We start from the raw sequence: 12,751 nt of genomic DNA, 5'->3' as shown, positions 1-12,751 counted from the left end.
CACTCGCCTATTTAATAGCTTCAGCTTCAGAAACATTCTACTGTGTTTGAGTCTTCTTGGGACGATTCAGAGTTTTGATACAGATTGGGCTTGGGGGGGTAATGCTCCGGCTGCTGTCTTCAGATTGTGCCTGAGGCAGGGCTCACGGTGCGTAATTTCCCCTCAGCTATTGGCCGCATCCCCTGTGGTGTTCGTGGAATTCTCATTGCTGGTCGTGGAATTTCCACCGAAGGAGATTTCAACTTTTTTGTTCCTGCTTTTCTGTCCGCTATGCCGAGACCCCACCAGCGCATGCTCAGCCGCAGAGGCTCCTGCTGGGGCAACCCTTCGCGCCCTTCTGCTGGGTCTGGCTCCATGGGGCAAGTTCCTCCTCCTCTGGGAACAAAGAGCATTCTGAGACCAAGTGAATACCTGGACCCAAACTCTCCAGACTCCTCCAATTCGCCGTCCTTTGGCTCAGCTATATTCTTGTTCAATTGTTCTCTCAATCGCCCTCGGATTACGGCTCATGTCTCTGTTCTCTTCTTAGAAGAAGCCCAAGAAGAGGGCGAGCCTAGTGCCCCTTTGCCTCACACTGAGGAAGATGAAAATCCCAACTCTCTGAGGCCTTCTACTGATATGCAACGTGGGACATCTTAGCCAGGCAGCGCCGTCAATATAGTGCCAGTTGCTCTTGTTCAGCCGGACAGGCAAGAACCAGAAGAGGGATGGTGCAGGATTGTGGAGGAGCCACCCGACGAGTAAACTTGTGTTTCAGCTGTCCATCAGTTTTTGAAGCCCAGTGGAAATGAGGAAAAGGTTATTTTTGGCTCTTTTTTTCAAACTTTCTCTATGTTCTTGTGTCGGGTCTATTGTCTAGTTTTTGTTGTGTTCACTAGTTGTTTGTATCTCTCTGATTCCCCTGTGTAGGATATCTCGTCTAAACTCCCAGTTTTTGACTTAGTCATGCTCAAAGGGCCTATCTCTGAGGCATGATGGCTTTCTTTGCTCAATCGATGTAACATTACGCTTTTTTGTAAATAATAGATTAATCATACTTAGCAAAAAAAAACATGAATTAAATATTGATAACGATTAGTATAATAGTGTTATAAGATAGTAAAACATAAAACATAAAAAAAACAAATAATATAATAATAAAATTATTAATATAGTAATAACGTGAATTAAAATTATTAATATATTAGTATAATAGTGTTACAAAATAGTAAAACATAAAATATAAAACAAACAAACAATATAGTAATAACATGAGTTAAAATTATTAATATAGTAATAAGATATATAATGATAATGATTAGTGTAATAGTGTTACAAAACAGTGTTACAAAATAGTGTAACATAATAGTAAAACATAAAACATAAAACAAACAAACAATATAGTAATAAAATTATTAATATACTAATAACATGAAATAAAATTATTAATATAATAATAACATGAATTAAATAATGATAATGATTAGTATAATAGTGTTACAATATAGTAAAACATAAAACATAAAACAAACAAACAATATAGTAATAACATGAATTAAATAATGATAATTATTAGTATAATAGTGTTACATAATAGTAAAACATGAAACATAAAATGAACAAACAATATAGTAATAAAATTATTAATATAGTAATAGAATGAACTAAAATTATTAATATAGTAATAACATGAATTAAAATTATTAATATAGTAATAACATGACTTAAATAATGATAATGATTAGTATAGTAGTGTTACAAAATGGTAAAACATAGAACATAGAACATAGAACAAACAAGCAATATAGTAATAAAATTATTAATATAGTAATAACATGAACTAAATAATGATAATTATTAGTATAATAGTGTTGCAAAATAGTGTTACAAAATAGTAAAATATAAAACATAAAACATAACACAAACAAACAATATAGTAATAACATGAATTAAATAATGATAATGATTATTATAATAGTGATACAAAATGGCGTTACAAAATGGCGTTACAAAATAGTGTTACAAAATAGTAAAACATAAAACATAAAACAAAAAAACAATATAGTAATAACGTGAATTAAATAATGACAACGTGATTTGGATTTAAACAGGAACGCAACAAATTACAAAGATAACCATAAACACAATGATGCAGTGGAAATAATACTTCGTTTCATTGATTTAAAATACAAAGATATGCTTACAAATTGAAATATAAAGAAACTAGCTAGGGCGATGGTAGCTTATCTCTGAGAAGAGATGTGGTGGCTACATGCCTCTGAACTATGTTACAATGAGGCTCGAAGACCTATTTATTGTTGAGAAACAATGGAAAACCCTTCACATCCTGAAACCTAACCCTAGAAGATGAAACACCAAATTGTGAGCACCGTTGGGGTAAATTGGTACATCGATTTCCTGGGGTCATAACTTTGGCATACGATCTCCATTTGAAGCGTACAATAGCTCGTTAGAAAGATCTATCCAAGCACTACAACTTTGGGAAGGGCGTCAATTGCCCATGGACTGATGCTGCCACCAGATTTCCCAGAAAACGTTGTTTTGGGCCTCAAAATGGCTCCAGAAGTTCAGGACCCAAAAAACTACTAAAAATAGTAAACTGTGCTACAATTTAAGAAGTTGAAAAACTAAAAGAGACAGTTTTGGGTGTCCAAATGGGATAGTTCATGCCACCAACACCCACTTGGATAATTCCTCCCCCCTTAGAAAGCAATGGTCCCCATTGCATTGAGTGCCTCCATCTGCTGAACTTGGTCCCTGGTGAGCTGTTTTGCAATCTTGAATGTGTCTAATAATGGTGGGAAGCATGGTCGAGGGAAGTACACATTGAATACTTGGTGCAGGCAAAGGAATGGAGGAAAGTTGTGCTCCAAAGCATTATTTCCCACCACCTTAGTATTGGTGTAAGGACCATGTCGACATGGTCGGAGCTTTTGAGGGGCTCTTGTATGGCGTTCTTTCTACAGATGCAACCAGACTTTTTTGTGCACCTGAAGCTTGTGTGGTACCCCTATGGGTGAGGAGAATTTTTTCTTGTGTTCTGTCATGATCATATTCCTTTGCTGTTTCTGCTCCATGGAGGAACCCTTTACGGGGGTCATGGATGTGGCAACGATCTTCCCCTTGCTTTGGGAGCGAACCAAACAGATGAATTTCGTAGTCTGCGAGATGAGCTTGATGCCTTTTTTAGCAGTGATCAAAGAGGTGGTAGTAGGTGGGGCTACCTCCTGTATCCTGTATAATGAATCACCCAGAGAAATAATGACAACGCAAGGCTTTGACTCATACACAGCATGTCGCCTCCAAAAGTATGGCTAGCCTAATAATACATCACAAACATCCAGAGGTGTAACATCACACAATACCTCATCTTTGAAGGGCTTGATGTTGTAGGGAAGCCAACACTGCTGGCAGACTTTGAGATCTTGTCCTTCATGAAGCCACTCGATATTATATGGCTATGGGTGTGGTGTAGTCAATAGGCACAACCGCTTCACAACCTCTGCTGAAACGAGGTCCTTTTGGCTGCCAATGTTGACAATGAATTACATCGGTAAACCCTTCACCCACATCTATGAGTGGAAAAGACGCTACCCTTCCTCTGGATTTTCAGGCTCATTCTTTTGGATCTTGGTGGTGGCAATATTGGTGCTGGGATCCACATCAATGATCTACTTCCCTTTGCCATTCCCCTTGTCAGGTTCTGGCTCAAGGTCAAAATATGCATCTGCTTTGGAAGCCTTCAACTTTCCCACCAGCGACTACTTGGTCTGACACTCACTTGTGTTATGAGTGGGACTCTTGTGGAACTCACACCACTTTCCTCTGTCCTTCTTCAACTTCATTGTGTTTTTCTTTTCTTACGGCTTCGACGGGTTGTCTTGGGTCACCCTGCCTTAGCTTTATCCTTTGGTCTTGAGAACTGCAAATCCAAAGTCTCGCTTCTTCTGTTTGAACTTTTTCTCGATTTTGACAGTGTATCGGTATGTTGTGCCGAGAGAGGAGATGTTCAGGAACTCTATCTCTTCTTGGATGTATCTATGTAGGCAGCCACGGTATTTTAGTACCAAATGTAGCTCAGAGTCCTTGATACCCAACTGTGTGCGAAGGGTATGAAAAATGTTTGTGAACTCCAACACATCTTGGTCCCTTCCTACCGTAGCATGGTCCATTTGATGTATTTGTCCTCATATCTTTTGACAGGGTAGTACTGCTCCTTGACGACATCCAAAAATGAATCCCAGGTGGGTGTGGTTGAAAATAGTGAGCCAGTATTTTCATCCTTCTGCTTGCAGTAGGTTTCCCACCAGTCCTTGACGTGGGGGGCAGCTTTGAAAAGAGCGAAAACAATCTTTTCCCGACTCGAAAATTCATGAACAGAAAAATAACCCTCTAGCAGATTTAACCATTTTTCTACAACATCTACATCTATTTGACCCTTGAATAGGGGCATTTTAAAATTAACTTGTACCTTAAACAGTGTGGCATTTCCAGAGTAGCTATTGGAACCCGATGCATCGCCTCTGGGTAGACGTTGAAGGATCTACGCAAAGTTATCCATCATCGCATTCATTTGTTGCTCAAGGGCTTATTCGAGCAAGATTTTGATAGTATCTCCTACCCCCTCGTCTTTCTTCTCATCCACCATGGGAGGCCGTCGGGATTTGTGAGGTTGGTCTTGCAAAAGTTTGACCAGTTCAAGCCCTAACTCCTTATATCCCAACCTCATTGGGGACATGCAAAGAAAAACAGAGAAAAAGTAGACCGCTCTGATGCCACTGATCCGGATTTAAACAGGAATGCAAAAAATTATAGAGATAACCATAAACACAAAGATGGAGTGGAAATAATACTTCATTTCATTAATGTAAAGTACTGAGATATGCTTACAAATAGAAATGGAAAGAAACCAGTTAGGGCAATGGTAGCTTATCTCTAAGAAGAGATGTGGCGGCTACATGCCTCTAAACTGTGTTACAATGAGGCTCGAAGGCCTATTTATTGTTGAGAAATAATGGAAAACCCTTCACATCCTAAATCCTAACCCTAGAGGATGAAACGCCAAATTTTGGGCCCCGTTTGGGAAAATTGGTACATCAATTTGCCAGGGTCATAACTTTGGCATACTATCTTCATTTAACGTGTACAATAGCTCGTTAGAAAGATCTCTCAGAGCACTACAACTTCATGAGGGGGGTCGTGTTTCCCCTAGATTTCCAAAAAAACATCATTGTGTGCCTCAAAACAACTCTAGAAGTTCAGGACCCAAAAAATTGCTAAAAATAGTAAATTGTACTACAATTTACGAAACCGAAAAACTAAAAGAAACAGTTGTGGGGGTCCAAATAGGATATGTGGGTGGCCACCAACACCCACCTATATCACAAGGATTAGTATAATAGTGTTACAAATAATGTTACAAAATAAAAAAACATAAAATATAAAACAAACAAACATTATAGTAATAACATGAGTTAAATAATGATAATGATTAGTATAATAGTGTTACAAAATAGTAAAACATAAAACATAAAACAAACAAACAATATAGTAATAACATGAATTAAAATTATTAATATAGAAATAACATGAAATATATAATGATAATGATTTGTATAATAGTGTTACAAAATAGTAAAACATAGAGCATAAAACAAGCGAATCATATACTAATAACTTGAATTAAATAATGATATTGACTAGTATAATAGTGTTACAATATAGTAAAAAATAAGACATAAAACAAACAAACAATATAGTAATAACATGAATTAAAATTATTAATATGGAAATAACATGAATTAAATAATGATAATGATTAGTATAATAGTGATACAAAATCCTGTTACAATATAGTAAAATATAAAACATAAAACAAACAAAAAATATAGTAATAACATGAATTAAAATTATTAATATAGTAATCACATGAATTAAATAATGATAATGATTAGTATAATAGTGATACAAAATACTGTTACAGTATAGTAAAACATAAAACGTAAAACAAACAAAAAATATAGGAATAAGATGAATTAAAATAATTAATATAGTAATAACATGAATTAAATAATGTCGATGATTAGTATAATATGTTACAAGATAGTAAAACATGAAACATAAAACAAATAACCAATATAGTAATAACATGAATTAAATAATGATAATGATTAGTATAATAGTGTTACAAAATAGTAAAACGTAAAACATAAAACAAACAAACAATATAGTAATATCATGAACTAAACAATGATATTGATTAGTATAATATTGTTACAATATAGTAAAACATAAAACATAAAACAAACAAATAATATAGTAATCACATGAATTAAAATTATTAATATAGTAATAACATGAACTAAATAATGATAATGATTAACACAATAATGTTACAAAATAGTGTTCCAATATAGTAAAACGTAAAACAAACAAATAATATAGTAATAACATGAATTAAAATTATTAATATAGAAGTCACATGAATTAAATATTTATAATGATTAGTATAATATTGTTAAAATAGTGTTACAATATAGTAAAACATAAAACATAAAATAAACAAAAAAATATAGTAATAACATGAATTAATTAATGATAATGATTGGTATAATAGTGTTACAATATAGAAAAACACAAAACATATAACAAACCAGCAATATAGTAATAACATGAATTAAATAATGATAATGATTAGTATAATAGTGTTACAAAAAACATAAAACAAACAAACACTATAGTAATAACATGAATTAAATAATTATAATGATTAGTATAATATTGTTACAAAATAATGTTACAATATAGTAAAACATAAAATGTAAGAAAGAGAAACAATATAGTGATAACATGAATTACATAATGATAATGATTATTGTAATAGTGTTACAAAATAGTAAAACATATAACATATAACAAACAAGCAATATAGAAATAAAATGAATAAAAATTATTAATATATTAATAACATGAACTAAAAAATGATAATAATTACTATAATAGTGTTACAAAATGGTAAAACATAAAACATAAAACAGAAAACAAACAAACAATATAATAATAACATGAATTAAAATTATTAATATAGTAATAACATGAATTAAATAATTAATATAGTAATAGCATGAATTAAAACTGATAATTATTAGTATAATAATCTTCCAAAAAAGTGTTACAAATTAGTAAAACATAAAACATAGAACAAACTTACAATATAGTAGTAACATGAATTAAAATTATTAATATAGTAATAGCATGAATTAAATAATGATAATGATTAGTATAATAGTGTTACAAAATAGTGCTACAAAATAGTGTTACAAAATAGTAAAACATAAAACATAAAACAAGCAAACAATATCGTAATAACATGAATTAAAATTTTTAACATAGTAATAACATGAATTAAATAATGGTAATGATTAGTATAATAGTGTTACAAAATAGAGATATAGAATAGTAAAACATAAAAATTGAAACAAACAATATAGTAATAACATGAATTAAATAATGATATTGATTAGTATAATAGTGTTACAAAATAGTAAAACATAAAACATAAAAGAAACAAAAAAATATAGTAATAGCATGAATAAAATAATTATAATGATTAGTATAATAGTTTTACAAAATAGTGCTACAATATAGTAAAACATAGATCATAAAACAAACAAACAATATAGTAATAACATGAATTAAAATTATTAATATAGTAATAACATGAATTGAATAATGATAATGATTAGTATAATAGTGTTACAAAATAGCTTTACAAGATAGTAAAACATAAAACATAAAAGAAACAAACAATATAGTAATAACATGAATTAAATAATTATAATTATTTGTATAATAGTGTTACAATATAGTAAAGCATAAAATGTAAAACAAACGAAAAAATATAGTAATAACATGAATTAAAATTATTAATATAGTAATCACATGAATTATAATGATAATGATTAGTATAATAGTGTTACAAAATATGTTATGAAACCAGCTCAAGAAAAGATAGAAAAGATAGATCAACGCCTTAGAATTCAGCCTCTTCGAGGGGGCAACCTCTTTTACATTACATAAATGAACAATTCTTCGATGATACAAATGAAAAGACCTCCTTTCTATATATAGGAGTCTAAGGGGTTATAACATAATCAGAGCCGACATAACAATAATAATGTAAGGGCATAATAATAACAATAGTGGGCTTCTATGGGGCACAATAGTAACAATATGGGCACTACATGGGTACATCAATATAATAAGTTGGTTATACTAATAAATAATGAGGGGTTACACTAGTAGTATAGGGGCCTAACATGCCCCTCTCCTTCAAAAAGCGTTGTCCTCAACGCTTGAGTAGTTCTTGATACTTCTATATAAAATTCTTGTCCTACCGTGTGGAATATTCAGCGGGTAAGTTCTTCCACTTGATGAGATACTCTGAAATTGATCAATTTTGTAGCTGTCGGTTCTTGTTTCTGTGACTGCTCCAGGTTCCAATATAATTTTTCCTTCCTCTTCAACTTCTGGCAATATTGCTTGAATTGGGATCTTTTGCAACTTTTGAATAAGTGGCCATACTTCTTCGTCCTTCTTCCATTCATCCCTTGCTTCGTTTATCCAATCTAGTTGGATAATATAAAATGTTATGAAACCAACTCAAGAAAAGATAGAAAAGAAAGATCAACGCCTTAGAATTCAGCCTCTTCGAGGGGGCAACCTCCTTTACATTACATAAAAGAACAATTCTCGGATTAATCACTTCATTGAACTTTGACTTATGAAGTTTCTCCATTAGTTCAGGTCTGGGATTCGCGAATGCAACCTCCAGTTCTCGGTTCTGCAGTGTCCTTTACAGCTCTTGGAGCATGCTGATCCCGCTCATGTCTATGCTGCTAACCCCACTCATGTCGAGGATGATATAATGGAGTTTGTCTTGACAGCAGCTGGCTAAGTGATATTCTTCTTCTTCTTCTATCCATCTGAGTATCCTCTCTCTCATATAGTTACAGTTGGCGAAATAGATAGGAGAAGATATGTTGAGTATTAAAATGCCTGGGGTACGTTCTAAATGTGGGTACTGTTCCTTGTTTCTGTATATTGAAGTGCCACAAATGTTTTCCAGAACTGCTATGCGTGGCCTTATGACGTGCATCATTACTCTTGCTACAGATATAGATACTACAACCATGAGGTCGAGTTGGAAGTCATCAAATACTACGCCAAGAAATGCTGCCATGCAGATAACAAAGTCTATTTTGTCGACCCTCCACATGTGGTAAGCAGCTTTGACGTCGATTATGCCCAACATTGCAGAAACAAGGATGGAGGCCAATACCACCAGAGGAGTATAGTGGAATAGAGGAGTCAAGAAAAGTAGAGTTATCATCAGTGAAATAGCCATCACTAAATTCGATACCGCTGTCTTGCACCCGGCGTTGAAGTTCACTGTTGATCTAGAGAAAGGAGCTGTGGTTATGTAGCAGGAAGTGCAAGAACCGACTATATTCATCATTCTGATAGCCATCATCTCCTTGTTTCCATCGATATTGTAATTCTTAAACATGGCAAACGTTCTTCCAACGGCTATACCGTCTGTGAGGGAAATGATGCCAGAAACCATTCCTGCCCTCAAGGTCGTCATCAGATATTGCCTCTCGAACACAAGCAGATTCAAGGAAAGGGGATTTAAACCCCTTCTCAAGTGACCAACAATTTGGATTCCGTGTTTATCTGCGTGCGTGCAAAAGACCAAGATGCTTCCAAGTTCCACTGACAAAAGCGGAGCACCAACGGCTATGGAGCTCTGATACCAAATGTTATGAAACCAGCTCAAGAAAAGATAGAAAAGAAAGATAAACGCCTTAGAATTCAGCCTCTTCGAGGGGGAAACCTCCTTTACATTACATAAATGAACAATTCTTGGATTAATCACTTCATTGAACTTTGACTTATGAAGTTTCTCCATTAGTTCAGGTCCAGGATTCGCGAATGCAACCTCAAGTTCCCAGTTCTGCAGTGTCCTTTGCAGCTCTTGGAGCATGCTGATCCCGCTCATGTCTATGCTGCTAACCCCACTCATGTCGAGGACGATATAATGGAGTTTTTCTTGACAGCAGCTGGCTAAGTGATATTCTTCTTCTTCTTCTATCCATCTGAGTATCCTCTCTCTCATATAGTTACAGTTGGCGAAATAGATAGGGGAAGATATGCTGAGTATTAAAATTCCTGGGGTACGTTCTAAATGTGGGTACTGTTCCTTGTTTCTGTATATTGAAGTGCCACAAATGTTTTCCAGAACTGCTATGCTTGGCCTTATGACGTGCATCATTACTCTTGCTACAGATATAGATACTGCAACCATGAGGCCGAGTTGGAAGTCATCAAATACTACGCCAAGAAATGCTGCCATGCAGATAACAAAGTCTATTTTGTCGACCCTCCACATGTGGTAAGCGGCTTTGACGTCGATTATGCCCAACATTGCAGAAACAAGGATGGAGGACAATACCACCAGAGGAGTATAGTGGAATAAAGGAGTCAAGAAAAGTAGAGTTATCATCAGTGAAATAGCCATCACTAAATTCGATACCGTTGTGTTGCACCCGGTGTTGAAGTTCACTGCTGATCTAGAGAAAGGAGTTGTGGTGATGTAGCAGGAAGTGCAAGAACCGACTATATTCATCATTCCGATAGCCATCATCTCCTTGTTGCCATCGATATTGTAATTCTTAAACATGGCAAACGTTCTTCCAACGGCTATACCTTCTGTGAGGGAAATGATGCCAGAAACCAGTCCTGCCCTCAAGGTTGTCATCAGATATTGCTTCTCGAACACAAGCAGATTCAAGGAAAGGGGATTTAAACCCCTTCTCAAGTGACCAACAATTTGGATTCCGTGTTTATCTGCGTGCGTGCAAAAGAGAAAGATGCTTCCAAGTGCCACTGACAGAAGTGGAGCATCGGCGGCTACAAGGAGGCGTTTTGGTGCTTTTTTGCTAACATATCAAGAAAGAAGAAGAAAGCACAGAAAGCAGATGCCCATAACAATGCTTTCCCATCTCCACTTATCAACATGTTGAAAAACTGCATGCATCACGGAAACTACATCTGTTTTTGTTGTGAAGTGTCTGAGCTCAAGAATCACTTTAAGCTGCTGTAAACACACAATTGTAGCTGCTCCTGCCATGAATCCCACTATGGTTGCATGGGAGAGTAAATCTATGATGAAACCCAATCTGAGAAGACACAAAGAAGTTTGGAAAATGTTAGCAAAAAACGTAGCAGTGAAAACCAAACGCATATACAACTGAGGATTCTCTTCCGGAGACACTTCACTCCCAATCTTGGCTGCTAGAATAAGCGATACAATTGCAACCGTTCTCATAGCAAGATCTTTGGAGCTCCCCAAAATTACATGTTAGGCCCCTATACTACTAGTGTAACCCCTTATTGTTATTAGTATAACCCACTTATTATATTGATGTACCCATGTAGTGCCCATATTGTTACTATTGTGCCCTATAGAAGCCCACTATTGTTATTATTATGCCCTTACATTATTATTGTTATGTCGGCTCTGATTATGTTATCAACGCCTTAGAATTCAGCCTCTTCGAGGGGGCAACCTCCTTTACATTACATAAATGAACAATTCTTCGATGATGCAAATGAAAAGACCTCCTTTCTATATATAGGAGTCTAAGGGGTTATAACATAATCAGAGCCGACATAACAATAATAATGTAAGGGCATAATAATAACAATAGTGGGCTTCTATGGGGCACAATAGTAACAATATGGGCACTACATGGGTACATCAATATAATAAGTGGGTTATACTAATAAAAATAAGGGGTTACACTAGTAGTATAGGGGCCTAACAAAATATTGTTAGAAAAAGAATAAAACAAACAAAGAATATAGTAATAACATGAATTAAAATTATTAATATAGTAATAACATGAAATAAATAATGATAATGATTAGTATAATAGTTTTACCAATGACCGCTACAATATAGTAAAACATAAAAGATAAAACAAACAGAGAATATAGTAATAACATGAATTAAAATTATTAATATAGTAATACGATGAGCTAAATAATGGTAATGATTAGTATAATAGTGTTACAAAATAGGGTTACAAAATAGTATAACCTAAAACATAAAACAAACAAACAATAAGTAATAACATGAATTAAAATCATTAATATAGTAATAACATGAATTAAAAAATGATAATGATTAGTATAATAGTGTTACAAGTTAGTAAAACATGAAGCATAGAACGAACAAACAATATAGTAATAACATGAATTAAATAATGATAATGGTTAGTATAATAGTGTAACAAAGTAGTGTTACCAAAAATATAAAACAAACAAACAAAATAGTAATAACATGAATTAAAATTATTAATACCGTAATAACATGAATCAAAATTATTAATATAGTAATAACATGAATTAAAATTATTAATATAGTAATAATATGAATTAAATAATGATAATGATTAATATAATAGTGTTATAAAATAGTAAAACATAAAACATAAAACAAACAATATAGTAATAACATAAATTAAATAATTATAATGATTAGTATAATAGTGTTATAAAATAGTGATACAAAATAGTAAACCATAATGCATAAAACAAACAAACGATATTGTAATAACATGAAATAAATAATGATAATGTTTAGTATAATAGTGTTATAAAATAGTAAGACATAGAATATAAAAGA

At 33.6% G+C, this 12,751-nt stretch overlaps 1 pseudogene; it reads right to left on the bottom strand.

Moving 5' to 3' along the window:
• Positions 1–652: 652 nt before the first annotated feature.
• LOC149169972 (sulfate transporter 3.1 pseudogene) lies at positions 653–11,413 on the bottom strand (annotated as a pseudogene).
• Between the last annotated feature and the right edge of the window lie 1,338 nt (positions 11,414–12,751).

Source organism: Pinus tabuliformis, chromosome 4_2 (genome assembly GCF_031772625.1).
Source record: "Pinus tabuliformis cultivar Carrire ecotype Pingquan chromosome 4_2, CPIR1, whole genome shotgun sequence".
Classification (NCBI taxonomy): Eukaryota; Viridiplantae; Streptophyta; class Pinopsida; order Pinales; family Pinaceae; genus Pinus; species Pinus tabuliformis.
Note: the sequence above shows the minus strand (reverse complement) of the source record. Positions and strands in the feature narration are given on the sequence as shown.